General features: G+C 37.7%; 1 protein-coding gene across 5 annotated transcripts in view; it reads right to left on the minus strand.

Moving 5' to 3' along the window:
• L1CAM (L1 cell adhesion molecule) overlaps positions 1–21,196 on the minus strand; it is a 2,005,704-nt gene that overhangs the window by 72,292 nt on the left and 1,912,216 nt on the right. The window lies entirely within an intron of this gene.

Genomic DNA, 21,196 nt, shown 5'->3' on the forward strand with positions numbered 1-21,196 from the left:
CTCTCAATGTATTGCCTTCACCTTTAGTCAGCTTGCTTCCACAGAAACATAACAACCAAACGTACTTCTCCATTCACACTGAACATTTGTTTGCAAAAGGAAGACTATTCATTACATTGTGGTATCTCATTTTAAAACCTATTTGCTTACACAAAAAGGTATAGTTAAATTAAGCCAAGGGCATTAATACAGACATTCAACTATGCAAAAGTAAAAGAAAATAATTTCACTTCTACATATATTACAATCAGTACACTTTTATACTCCACCCCCCCACCCAACAATCAGTGCACTTTTATACCCCATCCCCCACCCCAACATCCCAAGGTTACAGCCTATTAACTTAAACATGCTTTTGTCCAACTCGTCTTCTTTTTTTCATTATAATGTCCACATTTCTTAAAACTTAAAAAGACAAAATAAGTACTTGTTTATTTTCTTGTCTTTATCACATACAACAATCACTGAAAATGCTTTACTATATAACATAGACTTTATATCATGAAAAGTTTTATACAAACACTAAGAACAAAAATTGTTTTACTTACAGTTACCTTTTTCCCCTTTTAGTGTCCTTCCAAACATTAATGACATGAAGTGTGGTATATGCCTGTCAGTTCCCCAACAAGTTTAACAAAGTCAACAAAAATCCAATCTTTCATAGCTACTTTTTCTTGTAAAGCCATATTTCACATATGTGATTGATGATTTACAGTCTCACATTTATTCACTATTTCAGTGTTGCTGGTCCTCTTCCTGTCCATCTCCATCTTCTAACCCCAGACACTGATTCAAGTCCAAGGTACTCCAGATTCTTCTTCTCATTTTGTGTGCTTTTCTTTGTGTCTCAGGTATTTTCCTTTGGAGCACTGGAAATGGTTTCACTAGCAAAGTCTCTTCGTGTGCTTTATTATCAGAGGAATGAGAAGCTGAATCCCCTTCTGTTTGATGGATTACTTTTTGATGGACAAACTTTTGCATTTCCTCTTTAGCCTGTTCTACATAAAAAAAAATAACTTTGATCCTCCAGGAAAAAAATATTCTGAAGACAGCTGAATCCCACACCTGCCTCTTGACATTCCTTTATTGCTGGGATAATTTTTCTTCCCGTCTGTCTGTTGTACAGTGAATAATCGTTTCTCAGAAACATTGTTCTGTCTCCAATTTTAAATTTTATCAGGATCATCTCTTTACGATGATATGATCACATCTACACTATTATAGGCCATGGCTGATTTTTCATAGCCAGGTGTGGAGTACACACAAGATGCGTCCTTTCAATTAACAAATCCTGCTGTGGAATACTAGTCCAATTACGTATTTGTGTTTTTATAAAATGAATACAGTTTGTTCCTTTCAGTTTCTCAGATACAGCAGAAAATGTAAATTTCTTCTGGCTGCTCTGTCCTCTAACTCTACCATTTTTGAAACAGTTATTCTTGAGCAGTTTCATACTCAAGAAGCCTTTTTTTCATTTCGACCTCTGATTTTTGCAGTTTTAGTTCATCTGAATAGCTGTTTAAACCCTCTTCCATTTGTTTTTAGCTTTTGTTATTTGAGTTGAAATGCTTGTTTTTCTTTCAATCATCTCTGAGCAAATTTGACTTATTTTTTACTCTAAATTCCTAGAAGCCATCTCTTGTACCAAAGCTGAAGCATGAACTGCTTTTTGTTGAACCGCTGTAGGATTCTTTTCAGTCAGTGTTTTCTATTCACATTTTCTAGTTTATTTTCTTCCAGGCTCTCTAAGTTTCATTTTTGCTGGCATCCTGGCAGTGTTCTTACTAGCTAGTAACTGAATTTTACTAAAACAGGCAGACTCACCTGTCCTTCCTTATCTATCTATTTCTTTATCACACCGGGACAGCTGAATTTCAAAATACTGAATTTTAAGCCACAGGTGTGATGTGTGTTTCCTGTAGTAAGAATCTTTGTGTTCAACATCTTTGTATCATGTATAGTAAGGGTTAAAAAGTGAAACTGCATTGCGTGCAAAGAAATAAGCTAAAATAAGTTGTTTTTCTTTTAAAGGATTTGCTGACCAAAGAGGAATGCACAGATGATACCTTGATCCAGGCACAAGCTTATCTTGTGCCTGACCTCTGACCATCTAAGGCTCCAGGATGTGAATTTATAGCTTTGAGTGAAATTCCTTGTCTAGTAACCAGCCACTGTGTACGTGCATTAGAGGGTATAAAAACCCATGTGAAATGTACAGAATTTAGACTGCTGACATACCATGTATTTTGTAGCATGTCTCCATGCATGTAAAATAAACCTTTTTGCTTACTTTTATCTGCATGATTCTTCCAGTATATGTTAAGAGTATTAAAATCTTTTGACATTTCTGGCGCCCAAGACCATGGGGCCACCTCTTCATGGTACGAATCGCATAAGAGGGACTGAAAAACCTGTACAGGAAGGGGAGAACGAATCTCGGGCTCCCTTGAACGGAAAGACCTCCGACGAAGAAGTCGTAAGTAGAGGTCAGTCACTCTTAGATTCGATCCGTGGGACGGTGACGAACGGGGCGGAAGATCCACAGTAAGGTAAGCTTTTTCATTTATAAAAGTACTTTTTTTAAGGGACTAGTCATAAAGGAATTTCTTTTGTTTAAATTTTACAAAAGACCGGTAGAGATCTCAGGAAAAGGAAAACAGTTTTTCTTTTAAATAAGAAAAATGGGAATAGGAAGCAGTTGTTGTGCTAGTAAGGGCTGCTTAAATAAAAGGACTGAAGATGAGGAATATATGTTTAAATTACATCCAAAAAACTTAAAATACATAAAAAAATGGAAGACAAATTATGGGTTTAGTGGTAACTTAAACAGATCAGAATGTCAAAATTTGGTGAGAGATCTGCGTAGGGATGCAGGAGGCAAAGTTAAAAATCCAGTAAAGGTGGGATTCCCTCAAGCACAGAAATGGTTAAAAGAAGCTAATAAGAGGCATAGGGAACAATTTTCGAATAAGGAAAGTGGTGGCTCGAGTGCAAAAAGGTGCATTTTTTGTCCATAAAGAAGATGATGTACCAACTGCATCAGGAATCTTGGCTAAGCGTATGAAAATCCAGGATGAAATGTTGCAGGGAGGGCAAGGGGATTTACATTACTGGTATAGTAATGATCTTATTAAAACAGGACCACAAAGCATGGCCAATGAGTTAACTAACCTAGCTTTGAGCAAATATAGTATGGCTATTCAGTTACCAGAGGCTGCCAAACAACTACACTGTACAATGTATTACAGGAAAAATGTGGGACCTGATCCCAAGTATGAGGAACAATTTTTTAAACATAAGGTGACCAGGATCCTATTATAAAATCTTTATTGGGACAGGGCAGGGAACTCCGCAGTTACTTGTAGTCTCACAAGAGACATGCAACAGCTTTTTCAAAATGCCTCAATCCCACATGTATCTGTGACTAGGGAAAAACAGACGGCATGGTATATAGTTGGGAAAAAGGTTACCGATTGGTCAAAAATGACACCGGAACAGCTGGCATGTAAAGGGGTTCAGGTACAAAGACTAAATTGGGTCACCCAGGCTAGACCAACAGTGCACCTCCGTGAAGACAGGCTAACGCCACCCTGGGGAGGGCCATTCTGACTATGCTTTCTGACCCCACAAAAAGAATTAAAATTACAGTCAGTACCAAAATCCTTATGGTCCCTAGGACAGCACGACATTGGGCTAATGAAAACAGCAGGACAGGTTAAAATAACTCCAAAATCCGATTTTAGACCTCACAAGCGTCAGTATCCATTAAGTAAAAAGGCAGAAGAAGGCATTCTACCAGTGATCACGGCTCTACTAAGAGCTGGGGTTTTAATTCCATGCACAGATTCACCGTGTAACACACCCTTGTTCCCAGTAAGGAAACCAGATGGGACATGGGGAATGGTACAGGATCTGCAGGCTGTAAATGCTGCTGTAGTGCCAAGGGCTCCTATGGTCCCAGATCCATCTGTTTTGTTAAATGATATCCTTCCCACGGATAAGTATTTTTCTGTTATTGACATTAGTAACGCATTCTTTTCTATTCCCCTACAGGAAGATAGTAGGTTTTGGTTCGCTTTTACGTTTATGAGCAAGCGGTACACATACACATGACTGCCGCAGGGATATTGTGAAAGCCCTACAATCTTTTCGCAAGAAATGTCGACAAACCTGGCACAGTTTCAACCAGAGCATGGCTGTCATCTACTATTGTACGTGGATGACATCTTACTGGCTGCACCCACGGAGGCTGTCTGTGAGTCCGAAACTATTCGGTTATTGCATTTCTTGGTGAAAGAGGGACATAAGGTAAATAAATCTAAATTACAATTTTGTAAAACTGAAGTACGATATCTAGGTTATACCATTTCAATTGCTGGTAGACAACTAGATAACTGTAGAAAAGAAGCCATTTTACAGGCACCAATACCCAGCACAAAAAAAGAAATTATGTAATTTTTAGGAATAACAAATTTTTGTCGTAGTTGGATTCCCAACTATGCAGAGGAAGTAAGTCCACTTTCGGAACTTATTTTCGCACTTCCCATGGCAGCACATGATGCGCTGAAATGGACGGATAAGGCAATACAGGCATTTACTAGGGTAAAACAATTGATAGCAGGATCTGCAACACTTAGTTTCCCTGACTATACAAAACCCTTTGTTCAGACAGTAGATTGTAAGCAGGGCTTTATGACATCGGTTCTATTGCAAACTTATGGGGATAAGTTGAGACCATTAGCTTTTTATTCCAGTAAATTGGACACAGTGGCACGATCTTTACCACACTGTGTACAAGCAGTAGTCACAGCCGCACTGGCTGTGCAAGCGTCTGCAACCCTAGTTTTGTTTCATGACCTTATCTTACGAGTACCGCACTCTGTCGCGGTAATATTACTACAGGATAAAGTTACCTTTCTCTCTCCTAGCAGACATTTATCCTGCATGACAACGTTACTATCACAACCACACATGACCATTGAGCAATGCACCACTCTTAATCCAGCCACGCTGTTACCTACAGCTGACGATGGTGCCCCTCACGTGTGTTTAGATTTGATACACTCTAATGTCTTGCCAAGACCAGACCTTAAGGACCAACCTTTGGCAAATTCAGATTGGACCCTGTTTGTAGATGGGTCAGCACGTAAGAATGAGGTAGGTATCACACAAGTGGGGTATGCAGTCACGACTGAGACTGAGGTACTAGAGGCAAAACCCCTCCCCAGGAACCTGTCCGCACAAGCGGCTGAATTGATTGCTTTGTCCAGAGCATGCACCATTTCCAAGGATAAGACAGTTACTATCTACACAGATAGTCAGTATGCTTTTTCCACGGTCCATGTCTTTGCACAGCAATGGAAAAATAGGGGAATGGTTACGGCCTCAGGAAAGGAAATAACCCACAAGGATTTAATCCTTAACCTCTTACAAGCTGTCCAACTGCCACGGAGACTGGCCATCTGTAAGTGCGCAGCGCACACGAATGCCAAGGATTTGGTATCACTTGGAAATGCACTGGCTGACAAAACTGCAAAAAGTATAGCCTTAACCTCTACCTTTGCACTCAAGTCCACACAGAAGGAACTTCACCCTACAGATAAATTTGATCTACAAACTTTACAGGTAATGCAGGAACTTAGTACATTTCGGGAAAAACAGCGATGGGTTAAATATGGGGCTATTCAAAAGCAGGGTGTTTTTGTAGGTCCAAATGATAAGTATGTCTTGCCAACAAACCTTTTTAGGTATGCCTCATTAATGATGCATGGCCCATCTCATCTGGGCCCTGCTGCTATGGTTCAAATAATCCAGCAAATTTTCTGGACCAAGGGCTTTATATCATACGCTAAACGATTTTGTTTATCGTGCCTGCTTTGTGCACAATACCATGGTGGTGGGGTGCGGATCACCCCAGCAGCTTTTCCGCTGCCTCCGTATCCATTTCACACAATCTGTATGGATTTTATTGAACTAACTCCTGTTCAACAGAAGCGATTTGTGTTAGTCATTATTGACGCTTTTACAAAATGGGTTGAAGCTTTTCCGGTAGCACACCCAGATGCACTGTCGGTAGCCAAGGCCCTTACGAATAACATTATCCCTCATTTTGGGCTACCTACACACATCTATTCTGATAATGGCACACATTTCGTAAACCAAGTTATTCAAAAGCTGGCCGCCGTTTTTCAGATCGAGTTAAAACATCACTGTGCCTACCACCCACAGTCAGCAGGGTTCGTTGAACGCCATAATGGCATTCTCAAAGGCAAGTTACGTAAACTCATGGCCGAGACACATCAGTCTTGGATAAACTGCTTACCTCTGGCACTCTTGTCCATGCGTACCACTCCCACCTCAAAAGGGGTCACACCATTTGAACTATTATACGGGAGACCTTATTACGTCCCACAGTAGCAAAATCTTTTGCCTGCGGAACGTGAGGGGGGTGAAGAGATAGCAGATTACATGAGGAAACTGTTGCTGACCAGAACTAACACCTCTTTAATGAATGATTGCTTTTCAGATCAGAAGAACGACAGGATCCTGGAAGTGGAACCCGGAAATTGGATCTGGGTTAAAATTGTCAAGATGAAAAACTGGACCTCGCCAAAGTGGGAAGGTCCATACCAGGTTTTGATAGCAACATCGACAGCAGTTCGAATAAAGGAAAGAATATCGTGGATCCATCTGACACATTGTAAACTAGTGAAACAGTTTGAACTGAACAAAAATTTGGGTTCCCCTGAGGAACACTGATTAGTAGTAATCTTGTTTTGTATAAATATCTGACTATTGTAGCAATGCAGAGAAATACTGGAAGGGAGCAGCCTTTCCCACAAACGCATTCCAAAATAATCTCATTGTTAATAAGTGTGATTGTTACTTTTCTGTTTTGGCCATTTTTATTTTCAAACAAGACTAGCCAAGTAAAGAGAGATGAGAATACGGCCTGGCATCCGCCTTTTAATACATACCAAGCTATTAAGTATGCATATGCTCTATCTTTTAATGTTTCAAATTGTTGGATATGCATGGCTATCCCTACTGTACATGGTGGTCTAATGTTAGGTACAGTCCCTTTGGGGGCAAATGATACATGGACTAATTTACTATTTGAAACTTCAAATGTAGCCTTGAAGGATAAAATAGCATTACCCCTCATGGGTCGCCAGAATGGAACTGTATGTTTTCAAAAGTCTGGCAAGATCAAGGTTGGATGGAGTCAGTGTAATGTAACAATAATTCATAACTGTACAATAGATGGGCACTGTGCAATGAGTTTCAAACCTATAAAAGTGCTTGTTAATAGTACAGGGCTTATTAATGACACAAGTTTCTTTGAAAAAATGTTATTTGTGTATGATCTGTTGTTTAAAGGGCTGCAAGACAAAGGAAATCACTCTGTTCCAGTCAATATTACACTTAAAGTAAATGATTGTTATTTTATCTGTGGTAGAAAAGCATACAAATGGTTACCAAGGAATTGGTCAGGCAGTTGCTTTTTGGGTTATTTAGCACCAGCTATAAGACATACATTTTCTCTTCCCCAAGGTAAAATACAAAATGTACGTGCTGTTAATAAACCTGTTAATCCCGTAGGTAACGTTGATGCATCCTGGATCTATCACCACGATTTGGCCCATAGTAGCAGCAAGGAGCTATCACACATGGACTTGAGCGATGATGTTATCTCCTGGGCTGGTATTCTTTCAGCGTATGGGACAGTAAAATCCATTTGGGAGCTCAGAAAACTGTCAGAACTGTTAGAAACTCTGAGCAATGCAAATTTTTCTGCGCTAGAATTGGTGACGGATGAGTTAACTGCAATGAGGACTGTAGTGTTGCAGAATTGTATGGCGCTTGATTTCACCCTAGCGGCGAAAGGAGGTACTTGCGCTCTTATCCAGGAGGAGTGTTGTTCATTCATACCGGACAACGAATATGACATTAACAGCCATCTGGAGATCCTACAATAAGTTTCTAAACTTACAAAACTAGGACAGAATCCACTAACTGACTTTTTCCAAAATTGGTTTGGAAATTGGGGAACAGTAGTTATGAATGTCTTAATTGCTATATGTGTTGGTGCCATTATATTCCTACTGTTGGGTTGTTGCTGCATTCCTAGCATCCATATGATAATATCAAATGTATTGTCTGCCAATGCAACAAAAGCTTATTTTTCTGAATATACAGAACACGAGTCATGCAAAAAACTGTATGAATAAAATGTATTACTGATGATACGAAGTGTTGTTAGGGGGTAAATGTAGTAAGAATCTTTGTGTTCAACATCTTTGTATCATGTATAGTAAGGGTTAAAATGTGAAACTGCATTGTGTGCAAAGAAATAAGCTAAAATAAGTTGTTTTTCTTTTAAAGGATTTGCTGACCAAAGAGGAATGCACAGATGATACCTTGATCCAGGCACAAGCTTATCTTGTGCCTGACCTCTGACCATCTAAGGCTCCAGGATGTGAATTTATAGCTTTGAGTGAAATTCCTTGTCTAGTAACCAGCCACTGTGTACGTGCAGGAGAGGGTATAAAAACCCATGTGAAATGTACAGAATTTAGACTACTGACATACCATGTATTTTGTAGCATGTCTCCATGCATGTAAAATAAACCTTTTTGCTTACTTTTATCTGCGTGATTCTTCCAGTATATGTTAAGAGTATTAAAATATTTTGACATTTCCCTTCACCTGTGATGTGCTTGTGATAAAAAGCATTACTGTAACTTAAACTGACTGTCAGAATACTGAAAGCGTAGAAAGTAGTGTTGTAGTTTCTAAATGAGAGTATGTCTATTTACATTTTTATAGGAAGTATCTAAAGTAATATGGTGGACATTTTCTGTGCTCCTGGCAGTAGTGGCAGCGTGTACTGTACTGAAAGGTAAGTAAAAGGAATATGCCCTTTTCCCCACTGCAGTGCAATCCTGGAGTTAGTATATATAGTTGGGGTGGGATATGGGGGGCATAGCCCCCCACCTAGTTTGGTTTTATATCATCTGGATTCTGTTAAGAGGGCAAGTAAATATTTTTTAAGTTTTGGAAAGAGTTAGTCATTAAGTGTGCATGTCTATGGGTTAAAATTCAGTATTTTGAAATTCAGCATTTTAAGCTTTCAGTATAATAAGACTCAGTCAAATAAGCTTTCATTATTTTTGAAAATTAGGTATTGTGGTCAAATGAAATTCAGTATTTTGAGTTTTCATTCATGTGAAGTAGATCCTATAAAACATATGACTAAAGGAGCTTCAAAAGTTTATTCTGGCTGAATGAATGGTAATAACATGGGAGCAAAATGACAGCCACCTCTGTGGCAATGGCAGAAAGGTGGGAGAGTAGTTAACAATCCATAAAAAAGATGAATTAATAGATGTTTGAGAAAGATGAAGTGTAGATAAAAACTCTCCATTCCGAATATTTTGTCAAAAATGTACTAGAGTACAGGAGGGTGGGGCAGTCTCTTGTCAGGTTGTCAAGTAGAATGCCTACATGCATCTGTTAGTGAAGGCATGTTAAATGAATGAACTACCATGGGGAACTGGTTTTGATAGTGGAAACTGCTTTGGTGAAATCAATCCGTACTCTAACTGGTCTTGGTTTCAACCACTTGCAACTCAACCAAATATACTGCACCCTATATGATATATGTAATGTAACATATGATTATAAAAGATACAAATGAAGATACAGTGAATACAAATGACTTATGAAATTGTAGTAAGGAATGCAAAGGTGAGATGGTCAGGAAGGAGGTGATAAAATAGACAAAGAGTCCAGAGAATGAACGGTAGGAAGGAGAAGGGTTTCATATACATGCTGAATGATAATTAGCCCTAGTGGGACAAAGGTAATTTGTTAAATATGAAAAATAAAATAAGAAATATGAGGTGGGTTGCAGGGGGGTACAGGGAGATTGGGAAAAGGAAAACAGGACTGGTAAACATTTCTGTGTAACTGTTACTGCTGTTTTAGAGGATAGATAGGTATTTACTAATCCTAGGTTACCCCTGGATTGTTGAATAAGTGACAGACATTTTTTTTGTAGGTGCTGTTTTGATATTTATTTGAACAATGGAACTGTAAATGAGTCTATTATTGTTGTGCTAATCTTTTGACAGAGTTGTGGTTCAACAATCGAGAAACAGTGACTGCTGTGTAGTTTGTCTGACACTACAAGATGTAGGTCTGAGGCGAGGCAAGGTTGGGATCTGAGGCTGTATATCATTTCTCTTATTGTGAATCTGCTTACAAGGCATAGAAGTACTCATCTGTCAATTCAGATGGGAGTCAGTTCTTTCCTGCACTGGGAACCCTTTGGATTTTTTAAGGACAGAACAGTGATGTTCTCTTCTATGGGTTAGGGAGTTGAAGCAATATATCCTGTTGGCTGACATTTTGTAATGAAGTGAGATTGTGGCTAATAAGGGAAAGGAAGGACATATTCTAGCAGTGCTATTAAGATCCCTTTATCTATACTTTCACTTCCAGCTGTGAAGAGAAAGTGAGAGATTTTACAGACCTAAAACTGGGTCTGATGTATATTTAGTTTTTTTTTAATGTGAAGTTGGAAATTTCGAATTTGGTCCAGACAAGAGTTGTATGTGTTTAAAAAGGTGTACATTTCTGGGGAATGCCAGTCATGGCTGATAATGGTTAGATCAGGAGGAGTATATTTTAGCTTTTGGTGTCTGCTGAACAGCACAGGTTTGATTTCCTTTGGGTTTAGAAGTAAATTCCTTGAATTTAACCGATTTGTCAGGATGAGGAGATCCTGTTGTACTTGTTAATGAAGTAAAATGTAAAAGGTGTTTATGAGTGGGTGGAAAGAGATTTTGCAGAGCAGATGAAACATTGTATCTATCTATCTATCTATCTATCTATCTATCTATCTATCTATCTATCTATCTATCTATCTATCTATCTATCTATCTATCCATCATTATTTAACCAGGTGGGAAAGCTGATTCAATATAGTGCCATTTTAACAAAAATCCATGCTGTAACAAAAAGTGTGAATACAGAAAGCAAAATGTAGTGAGAACTACTACAATAAAATAAGATACAGATTACAAATCTCTTTTTGGTGTACAAAAAAGTCAGTTTATTCTAACTTTGAAAAATGACAGCTGTTGCAGGTATAGCATAATGCTAAGAAACTGTGATTTTGTTAGTTTAGAGCATAATTACTTAAAACCACCATAACTGGGCACTGAAATCATCACATTAAATATTGGCTTACAGTGATAGTTTCCAGTAATTCTAAACCCATACTTTGGAAATCAGACAGATGTTGAACAGTTAAATACAGGCAAATGCACACTTCAGTTTGTTGAACAAGGTAGGTACAGATAAAAAATCTTGCTTATCCTAAGTTAGGATTACAGGGGGCTTGACACTGATACACCAGGAATCTATCTCCATATATATGGGGATAGCTGACATTAGTAAGAAGAAATACTGACAAGTGCCATTATAAAGGGTTTCTAAGCTTGGGTAAAGTGGAAAAAAAGGAAAAAAAAAACTTCAGTGGTAATTAGGGAGGTTTCTTATTATAAAAATGCATTGTTGGCAAGATATGATTTTCTTTGTTTTAGAGGCTTACATGCAACTAATGGCTCACCAACACTGTAGCCTATATGAGTGTTACTGTAACTTGGTCTAAGTTTGGTTAGGCATAGGAAACTGTCATTGATGAACAGGGAGGTATTTAGTTGTTTTTGACAACTACTGATGCCACTAATGGGTCATCAACACTGCAACCCATCTGAGTGTTATTGTAGCATAGTCTAGGGTTTAATTAAGCATAGGGAACTGCCATTGATGAATGGGAATATATTTTAGTTGTTTAAAAATTATAGTTTTTAGAGGATGTCTTGCTTTATTTCAGGGATTGACACCTGTGAACTGGCCATCTATCAGTATGTGAACACAAATGGATTTAACCCCATGGGGATAAGTATCCTCAGCATGAGAAGGTGTTTGAAAGAAACTGAAATTATGTGGAAGGGACGACAATTACATTGAAGGACTTGATTTATAATAATGCAAAACAGACTAGTTTTAATTTTTAAAGAGAATGACAGTAATGACCCGGAAATTGCTGATGCCATTAATTGTGGTTGTTGTGAGAGGTGTATGACTACTGCTGTCATTTCTGATTTGTGCTCCTCTTGAAGGCAGCTCACTTTCCACACCTTTCTAATGTAGGAATATATATAGGGAATTCCAAGGATGAAGAAATTCAAGATATATCATAACACATGGCAAAGCTGTTCTCAAAGAAGGAACAGAATTATAACTTATGAAACTATTCATAAATATGCTGGTTGTCTGTTAAATGAACGTCAGCATACAAACGCAAGTAATGAGCATGACATCATTTGAGTGAAAGACAACAGGACTTTATCTTTTTCCTGGACCCACTTTAGAGTTTTGTTAGGCCCCAGCAGGATAAATAAACTGAGGTCCTGACAGCAATAATGAAATTAACATACCCACGTCGGGCTTAAAGTGGAGATATCACAGAATTTAACAGACTCAGTAGACTAAGTACGATTATTAAACTCAAAGGACCCAGTAACATAACAAAGAAGTTAGAATGGTAATACAGATCCAGTTCAAAGGTCAAAGAGGCATAAAGCTCTTACTCTGGCAATCCTGGATCAGTTAACCACTTGTGCATCTGATGAAGCTGGCAAGGAGGCTGAGTGTGCATCTCCTGGAGGAGGTAGCATGCTGGTAAAGGCAAAACTGTTAGTAAATCCTGGTACAGGCTGGGGTTTAGAGAGATTTCTGGGTTGGGCATGCCGAAAGGTCAAGGAAGCATAGGCCATGGCAGACATGTCATCAAAGGCTATGCCACATTGTTTAAACAGGGTAATGTTAGCATTTGAAGGGGGGAGTGGGACTTAAATTTATGGAGTACTTTAAGTGTGTATGACATTGCTCTGGCTCAGCTCTGTAACTCCATTCTGGACACCACTGATGGTCACAGATGAGATAATACAGGTGGCACTAATGATCTTGTAACCCCCCTTCCTTCCCATCATGTGGTTTGGGGAGGTGGTTGCAGTAAGCTGAGACAGAGCTGAACAGCTGATGTTCAGGCTGGAGAGCCCAATGAATCCCCCCCAAATTGCTACACATAGTATTCCTGATATGCATTCTTTTCTAAATTTAAGAGGGCAATAGTAGTACTCCATCTTCTTGGGATTTTTGTGTCATTATTTCTACTCTCACTATCTGACTTATCACCTGCAGAGAAATGCAAACTTTGTATTGGTCTGATAAATGTTAAAAAATAAATAAATAAAATAATCTGAGATGAGGTCCTGTGGAAAAGAGGAATAAAGCCCTGGCCGCATCCCCAGATGACATCTGTTTTACAAGCAGTATGGTTGCTAGACAGAGTGGATGGCACAGGATGAGAGTGAGCAGGTGTGTACTGAGGTGTATCACCCACAGAAAGGAGTTTAACATGCCCATGCAGCATAGCAGTGAGCCACTTACTTGAGAGGCTGTGAAAGTACAGTAGCTTGCTTGTACCTCTTGACAAGTGAACATGGTGGAGTGCACAAGCTTCTGAGGAGGTTGGGATGAGCTAATATTTAGGATCAGAAGACTGCCCTGACATGGAATATGATGGGGGGGGGGTCTTGCCTCAACAGAGAAATGAATAGGCCAGTGGAGGGCAGGCAGGGAAAGCCATTAGGTAGATTCTACAGACCTGCAAAAAATCTGCTCCATTTGTGAAACTCGAGCAAGATGTCTAAGTAAACTGCTGGGTTAAATGCTGCCCAAAACCAGATATGGCCTTCTGGTCATCAAACAGAGAGGAAAATGGGAAGACAGAATCAATCCAGGAATTCTTACCAGCTGGCAGTTTTTAAATTTCTTGTACTGCGAGTAAGTTCCTTGACACTGAATCAAAGACAGATATCTCAACTATCTTGTCTCTTCTTATTATATGCTGCATCACTGATCATATTTCTTAACATTAACCAAAGGAAGATGGCAAGATCACCCTGATACAACTACAGTTCTGAAACTTCGTAATAGCTCCTCTGGAAATTTCACGTCGTTGTCAGAGTAGATTTAGTATCTTCTCTATGTTTCATCTAGAGTGTTGTTAAGATAAAGGTATTGCTAACAGTGAAATATTAGAATATACTGAGTCATTTACCTGTATAAGTTAACCATTTACAATGTTGGAAACTTCTAGAAAGAGTTCCAAAAAATGGAGACCGAATGGCTGAAAGAACATACCTGTATACTGGGTTTGAGATAGCCATTTCTAGGAATATTCTTTTTTCTCCAAGATATGGCAATCTCAGATATCTAAGTTTAGGGGGTGGCTTGTCCCTGCAAAAAAGAAGTATAAAGAAGAGCGATTTTCGAGATTCAATATTTTCCTGGGTTTTTCCTCTTTTTTTTCAACATTTCAAAATGGAGTCTAAACGTACAGCTAAAACATTTATGTGCATACTTATGTTATTAGAAGTGAAGATGCCACAAATATTTTACTTAGACATATTACAGTTTTTGAATCAATAAATTCAATTTATGGGAAGGATACAACTGAAGAATTTCAAGTCTGGAGAAAATATATAGGTCAGGTCAGGTTGCATGCTATGGTAAGTCAAATGTCAGTAACACAGATTGTTAGCCTTGAAAGATCTTTGAAGAGTCTAACCCCAGTAAAATGACAAACAAAATCCCTCTTCCCCATCCAGCTATCCAGACTAATTTAAATTGAGACAATGACTCATTTCTCCCAACTTCAATCAGTAACATATTCTACCATCTACCTGCCCAAATATGAAATGAATTCCCTAATAACATAGTCCTATAAGGAACAACATTAATCAACAAATTATTCTTTCTAGTATTAAACAGATGCCCACCTTTATTAACACCAACTACTACTATAAAAAAGTCACGATGGTGCAACAGTTAGCATTGTTGCCTCACAGCAAGAGGTTCTCCCGTTCGATTCTCGGCTGGAGTGCCTTCTGTGTAGAGTCTGCATGTCCTCCCTGTGGTAGAGTGACACTAAAGACATGCAAGTAGGTGCAAGTGTGAATGGACATGCCTTCTTTGAAGGTTGGGCATCAGGCTGGCAACTCAGCACTGTAAAAATCCACTGCCAATCATGAGCGGACCAGAGTTCCGCTGTGGCGACCCCGAACCGGGAAAAGCTGAAAGATTTTTTACTACTAAAAAAAGTCATTAAAGATACATTTATGTATCATTATCAGATCTCCCCTGCTAAACCTATAACTTAGAGTGAAAAAACGTCAGAGCATATAGCATAAACTAACCTTCTCATATCCCTAATCTGTCTTGTAATTTTTTTTTTGAATTCTCTCTAATCTCTTAATATGAGAGCAAAAATAAAGACAGACTACTGTCCCATGTTCTATAATAGGTAGAACAATGTTTTTTTTTAAATTGGCAATAATACTTTAGCATCCCTGCTTGATAAAGTTCATAGAATGTTGCACAGTTCATAGTAACAAAGCCTGATAATACATAAACAATTAGTTTCAAAATTGAATTTATCATCAATACTAACACTCAAGTCCTTAACATCATTTACATCCTTCAAAATTATCTCCCTCATTACATAAGTATAACAGAAATTATTTCAGCCATAATGCTTGACATTTATTTTGCCAAGATTAAATTTCATAACATTATCCTTTGCCCAACTATCAAGCCTATCCAAGAAAGCTTGAATATGATACTGGACATTAATTGATGCAACAACTGAGACAATCTCAGTATTATCTGCATATGTGCAGACACAGATACTTTCTGCCAATGGTAAACTAGTCATAAAAATACTAAACAGTACCAGTCCAAGCACCGACCCCTGGGGAACACTGCAACTAACCTCAGTCTCATCTAATTTTATCCAACAATACCTTTTTAGCCAATTCCTTATCCATCCTATAACAAAACTGCTCACCTTATATTTTAATAGCAATGCCAAAATCACCACATGCTGAACAGTATCAAGGGCTTTAGTCAAATCCAAAAAAATACATCAACTATCAAACCTGCATAAAGCCTTTCCCAAACAATTTGATAAAAAGATAATAAATTGGTTACACAGGACCACCCTTAACAAATATGTGTTGAAATATATCTAATGAATATAGCAGATGATCAGAAATATATTCATTAATTATTCTTTCAAATCACTTCCCTAAGATGCAAGTTAGACGAATAGGCCTAAAATTTCCAACATCTCACAAATCACCCCCTTTAGGAATGTGAAGTAAATATGGGTTGTATTTTCAATTCTTTTACCAAAAAAAGCTATTAATTCCATTAGTTCCAGCTGATGAATTTATTTTAACCATTTTAAAGGCTTTATTAACTCAATCAAGTGACAGACTTGGGTACTTTTCATCTGTCAGTTTATCATCAAAAACAAATGAATCCACTTGTTAGGAAAAAATATTTTATCCAAAAAAAAAAACTACACAGTTCTTTAGCATCTCTGATGGATCTCCTTTAACTTGCAGGTTGCTTATAGTTTTTTGATCACTTGACATGCTTATAAAATGCCTTATTACAAGAAACATGGCAAGCCAAATTCATTTCATATTTACACCTACACTGTCTCACAACTTTCCTAAAATTATACCCAGCCTTCCTTGCCAACTCCTTATTTAATTGACTTGGAAATGTTTTATTCTTATTCCAGAAAAATATATTTTGCTCATATATCTTATCTGTATCTGTATTCCATTATGGGGCAAGACATCTAACTAGCTTGCTCCATACTATGGGCACATATTTATCTATCATTAATTAAAAAAAAACATAAAACTTATTGCAAGACAACAAATTCACCTTAAACAATGATTGGTCCCAGTCTCATGCCTTTATCCTCTCATTAATATAGTCATAGTTAGCCCCATAATAGGCTTTTTTACCTACTATATTTTCTTCTGATAAAGTACACAAGTGACTTTCATGTCATCAGGTTATACTCAAATGATCTGACCATCCTAGTTTGCAGTCAACAGAACATCTATAATTGTCACTTGCATACTTAACACATACAACATCTAAAATACTTTGGTTTTGGGTGGATTTTTCTACCAGTGGTCTATATCCATGCTTTAAACTAATATTAACCAAGGTACTTCTATTACTTTTAGTATGTGGTTGATAAACAATCTTACATTAGAACAATTATGATTGCCCTCAATAATGTCAATACTTTCCAGAAAATAAGTAAAAAAAGTTTCAAAGAAACCAGACAAATCCTTATTATTTTGCTGAGGGGGTCTATAAAACAAACATACCATAACATTCCTACCAGCACTAGTAACATTTACTACAATAATTTCATAATAATTATTTCTATGTACAAGAAAGGATTTTAATCCGTCATTGACTATCACACCCCCTTTTTTCCTTTCCTATAATTATGAAATACTTTATAAGCTATAAAACATAAAAAGCACTAATATCAGTAAACCAAATTTCAGCCACAAGTATAATATGCAATTTACTGACTTTTGCTCTAGCCACCAAACAGGCATTTTTATTTTTTTAATTTCTAGCATTAGACAATATATATACAGTGGATATAAAAAGTGTACACACCCCTGTTAAAATGCCAGGTTTTTGTGATATAAAAAAAAAGAGACAACAATAACTCATTTCACAACTTTTCTTACCTTTAATGTGACCTATATCCTGTACAATTCAATTAAAAAGCAAACAAATCTGTTAGGGGAAAAATATAAAAAATAAAAAAGTACAATAAGCTGGTTGCGTAAGTGTGCACACCCTTAAACTAATACTTTGTTGAAACACCTTTTGATTTAATTACAGCATTCACTCTTCTTGGGTAGGAGTCTATCAGCATGACACATCTTGACTTGTCAATATTTGCCCACTCTTCCTTGCAAAAGCATCCAAATTTGTCAGATTGTTAGGGCATCTCAAGCACAGCTCCCTTCAGGTCACTCCACAGAGTTTCTACTGAATTTTGGTCTGCGCTCTGCTTGGCCACTCCAAAACTTTAATTTTCTTCTGATGAAACCATTCTTTTGTTGATTTGGATGTATGCTTAGGGTCATTGTCCTGTTGAAAGGTGAAATTCGTCTTCATCTTCAGCTTTCTAGCAGATACCTGAAGGTTTTGGGTCAAAAGTGAATGGTATTTGGAACTGTTCATAACTTCCTTCACCTTGACTAAAGCTCCAGTTCCAGCTGTAGAAAAGCAACCCCAAAGCATAATACTGCCACCACCATGCTTCTCCATGGGGATGGTGTTCTTTTGGAGATGCGGAGTGTTGTTTTTGCGCCAAATGTACCTTGTGAAATTGTGGCCAAAAAGTTCAACCTTGGTCTCATCAGACTATAACATATTTTCCCACATGCTTTTGGGAGACTTGGTGTATTGTTTTGCAAATTTTAGCCTGGCCTGGATGTTTTTCTGTGAAAGAAAAGGCTTCCTTCTTGCAACCCTATCCCATAGTCGAGACATATGGAGAATACAGGAGATTGTTGTCACATGTAGTACACAACCAGTACTTGCCAGAAATTCCTGCAGCTCCTTCAGTGTTGCTGTAGGTCTCTTGACAGCTTCCCTGACCAGTTTTCATCTCGTCTTTTCATCAATTTTGGAGGGACATCCAGTTCTTTGCAACGTCACTGTTGTCTCATATTTTCTCCGCTGTTTGATGACTGTCTTCACTGTGTTCCATGGTATATTCAATGCTGTGGAAATTTTTTTGTACCCTTCTCCTGACTGATAACTTTCAAAAATGAGATCCCTTTAATCCTTTGTAATCTCTGTGAACCATGGCTTTTGCTGTAGCAGGCAACTTAGTAAATGTCAGGAAAATCCTACTAGGACAGCTGAACTTTATTTGGGGTTAATTAGAGTCTCTCTAATTAATGGCAGGTGTGTACCCAAGAAGACTGAATGCTGTAATTAAATGAAAAGGTGCTTCAACAAAATTTTAGTTTAAGGGTGTGCACACTTATGCAATCAGCTTATTGTACATGTTTTTATTTTTTATATTTTTTCCCCTAACAGATTTGTTTTTCAGTTGAATTGTACATGTTATAGGCCACACTAAAGGTGGGAAAAGTTTTGAAATGATTTATTGTGGTCTGATTTATTATATCACAAAAACCTGGCGTTTTAACAGGGGTGTGTACACTTTTTATATCCACTGTATATATATATATATATATATATATATATATATATATATATATATACATATATATATATGAAACTCAGCATTTCTATTTTCATTTACTCCATAACAGGTCTGCCTAAAAATTACAATTCTCTAAAAATTTAACGATTTTCATTAACACAATCCTACTTCCCCTATAAATCAAATGTAATTTATCCTTTCTGAAACATAAACATAAATCTCTACCCAACAGACCTTCCCATAACGTAATATATTTCACAGAAGCTGAAAAACACTTTCTTCTGATGTTATTTGTAAGATCCCTAGCTCCCTTTGTAAATAAATACCTGATTAAATCTTAAAACAGGAATAACATAACAAAAGGTAAGATTATATCCCTACATTTTTACAGAAGCGACTCACTGCATTGATTTGCCAGATCAGTTGAGCTGTTATGTAAATAATTACAACTTTTTTATTGAAGTTTTGTGGACATGCGAAGGATGAAAGCATTTATTGTGACTATACATGAAGGAAATAAAAAAATAAAAATATATAAACACACACACACACACACACACACACACACACACACACACACACACACACACACACACACAGAAAGAGGGATTAGATAGATAGATAGATAGATAGATAGATAGATAGATAGATAGATAGATAGATGGGTTAGCCAACCGAATCAACCAGCACACATAAGACATGAAACACCCAGCAGTATCTAAAAATTAAATCTCAAATTCGACCATCATGTAGTGGCAGTGGTTAGAAAAGCCTTCTGCTTGGTTCATCTCATAAGTAAAGGGATTACATCTCAAAAAAAGGAGGTTATTAACTCTCTGTACTCCTCCCTCATTAGTCCAACAATTGAGGGTAACGCCCCATTTAGTATGTACCTCTCCAAACACCTGCACCAACTGGAAAGGCTACAGGCACACCTCACATAGAGAATCCATGGCCTTCAATACCTGTCCTATGTCGACAGGCTCAAATCACTATCACTCTACTCAGTATTGTACAGATTGCTCACAAGTGATCTGTGTCTCACCTACAAGGCAATCTCGGACCCTGCCCTACAAGAGTTGTTCCATATCCATAAGTATAACTCCTCGCACATTACCCAATTGAAAGCCTAAATCTAATATGTGACATCAACAAAACCTGCTGGACAGACAGGTTTGTCTCCCAGAGGTTGCACCATCTCTGTAATAGACTGCCCATGCATGTCAAACAGAGTACCTCGCTGACCCTCTTCAAGCGCAACCCTGATGAGTGGATGGGAAGCCACAAATTTGTCCTAGAGGTTCCACCTGTGTCCCTCACTGACACAGGCCGACAGGTGCTGACTGAGGTTCCTTTTTTGGGGATAAACTCTTGGCTAGGCTTATAAAGGCCCCAGGTCCATTAGCCTAGTAACTTCTTATGATCATATGGCTGATCATTGGCAATGGTGTTGGTGGTGAGGGTGGAGCTTCCAAACAGAAGCTGACCAATGAGCCCAGGAAAGATAATAAGTACTAAGCACTACTGTAAGTTTTGGACAGACATCTTACTCTGGTTTGCAAAAATGTAGCAACATTTTGTATTTGAAAACTAGGGCACTTCTATACTGCCAACTCAGACTTGAAAAGAATGTGGTAGTCAAAATCTTTTATTATGAAAGACATATTCTGAATCCAGAAGGAAAGAATATCTAGCATTCAGGGGTTAAAGTATTTTATTATAAGAAGATGCAATATTTAAAAAAATAAGGAAAGCATGAATACTTACAGTTCATACAACACACATTACAATTATAAAACAGGGCTGGCAGTTAGAGTATTTAGTGATTTCTGGGGACTTGCATTCTGTATCCCTCTTTCAGTGACACACTATTTTAACTCTATAGGCTTCATTGTCATTCTAATGAGCTGAATCAAGCAATTTTAAGGCTTTCATACCTATAGCATACCATAGTACTTTAAAGGCAAAAACAACTCCCAT

Source organism: Protopterus annectens, chromosome 8.part0 (genome assembly GCF_019279795.1).
Source record: "Protopterus annectens isolate FY-2018-M chromosome 8.part0, PAN1.0, whole genome shotgun sequence".
NCBI classification, from domain to species: domain Eukaryota; kingdom Metazoa; phylum Chordata; order Ceratodontiformes; family Protopteridae; genus Protopterus; species Protopterus annectens.